The sequence below is a fragment of the Echinococcus granulosus genome (genome assembly GCF_000524195.1).
Source record: "Echinococcus granulosus chromosome Unknown EG_S00402, whole genome shotgun sequence".
NCBI classification, from domain to species: domain Eukaryota; kingdom Metazoa; phylum Platyhelminthes; class Cestoda; order Cyclophyllidea; family Taeniidae; genus Echinococcus; species Echinococcus granulosus.
This window is the reverse complement of record NW_020170781.1, coordinates 1,256-3,290: the sequence shown is the minus strand read 5'-3', so window position 1 is coordinate 3,290 and position 2,035 is coordinate 1,256. Positions and strand designations below refer to the sequence as shown.

The window sequence follows — 2,035 nt, the reverse complement described above, 5'->3', positions numbered from 1 at the left end:
GTGGCTATTGCAACTTTGGGTGATAATCATTCAGTGGAGACTCTTTGCTTTGCTCTCTCACGCGTAAGCCTAATAAGCATACTTCTTAAGTGTGTTTGTGCAAACAATGGCTGCTTTTTCCTGCATTCGCCTAATTTTGTGCTTGAGCTGCAGTGAACATGCTGGTGTTGTTACTATTCCTCGTCGACGTTGATTTACCAGTCCAAAGATTTGTCAGTCAGCGACGAACTCACAAACACGTCATTGAAATGTTGGGCCGACCTGACTTGTAGTTGTAATGTGCGTCAATCAGTTGGAGGTTAAATTGACGTGCTGCGGGACCAGCTGCTTTCACTTCACTGGCACCATGGTTTACAAGTCCCATTTTACCATCCGTTATCGCTTATCAATTCATATTCATATCGAGGGCAATGATTCCCATTTGGAGATAGCAGGATATCAGAGAACCTGGCCTGATTATTCATTTGACAAGAAGACATTTCTCTTCAAGCAAAACTTATGATATAAGAAACTGCACTGTACATTATATAATGGAGCAATCCTGCCTTTAATTTTAGCTAAAGAATGTAGACGCTATTAATTTGCAAATGCAGCGTCAACCACCCAATGTCAAGTGTTTTCCTAGAAATTCAACGCACTTCAAGCTTTCCTTCCTCCACATTACCTTAAACTGATCTTGCTTTCAATAATTCCTTGTCGTGACTTCAAGAACTACAGCATTAATAACTAATTCACGACATATGGAGCACAGTAAAGAAGAGAGTTGCTCATAATAATGCAGTCGTCCTGTCTTGCAGAGCAGTTGCGACTGAAACAGGTTGTGTTCCTAGCCCACTAAACATCATCGGCAAAATACGTGAATCATGCGAGACATTTCCTACATCCTCTCACAAGCCCACAGCGATAGAAAGGACCTTGCAGAGTCGGATGGCCAGACGAATATGGCAGGAACAGTGGAAATCGTTTGTACAGAATGAGGTGTTATTGGACCAGGAAGGTGTCAGGTTCTGTGATAACCTAGTGGTTCTCGAATCATTGGTGCAGACAGTTCCACACGAGTCACATCACCACCTGGACAATATGGGTGAAAGGAGGCACTTGACCCCTTGGGCATAAAGTGATGCTTGCCTTCGCTCTCCTTAAATACACCTAATTGCAGCCGAGTCTGCCTCACTTGCAACAGCATTAAAAGGCACCACCTTACAACGATCGCATCTAAAGGAAGAGGAGGCGTTGACATGATGGGTCCTCTACCATCCACCAAGAGAGGAAAGCGGTATATTCTGATTATAGTGGACTGCTTGCTGAAGGTGTATAATGTGATTCACTGCGCCTCATTTCGACCTCATGCACATTGATGACTTCGAAGATGCGAATTATCGGCTAGTGAAGTCGTCATACGTGAAGGCTTGCTTTGTAGATAGCGCTTCGTGGGGCTTCCTTCACTTTGGTTGAGTCAAGCGGAAGATGCTGTCATTAATGAGAAGGGAGAATGAACAATTGCGTGCCAATTTAGATGACTGAATGAAGAGGCTGGAGTGCTGCGAAGAGCAAAACTGGCTTCAGTGCAGTTCAAATATCTTTTTAAAGATTGGATTAAGTAATGTAAAATCAGTAGGCCAGAAGTATCAGGAATGCAAATTAATTCAGCAAATGGCTGATAGTAGGTGCGAAACAATCGAGAATGCGTTTTTCAGGCTCCTAAATTCCGACACGTGCGGGTTCGTACTCTGTTTTAGTCTTGTGACCTCGTTTTTTCTTTTGTGTAAGAATTTACTCTCTCTCCAGGGATGTATCTCTAACAACAGCTAATCAGGAGTGAGACGGGATTGGCTATAGTGGCGGTAGAGTTGAAAGCATTCCTGCTTGTAGACAATTTTGTTCGCCTTCGGGAAGGGCTCTGTGTCCCTGTTTTTCAGTTGGATTGGGTAAGGAGTAAGTCTTCGTACAGTGCAGTGGTTGGAGTACCCAAACAGTCTGCACTCTCTGATCAAGAACTTCATTGTTCAATTTAATAAAACGCGACTCATAGCGC

At 43.5% G+C, this 2,035-nt stretch overlaps 1 protein-coding gene across 1 annotated transcript in view; it reads left to right on the top strand.

Moving 5' to 3' along the window:
- Positions 1-2,035, top strand: part of EGR_11132 (hypothetical protein) — a gene marked incomplete at both ends in the record, with an annotated part of 8,053 nt that overhangs the window by 4,836 nt on the left and 1,182 nt on the right. The window lies entirely within an intron of this gene.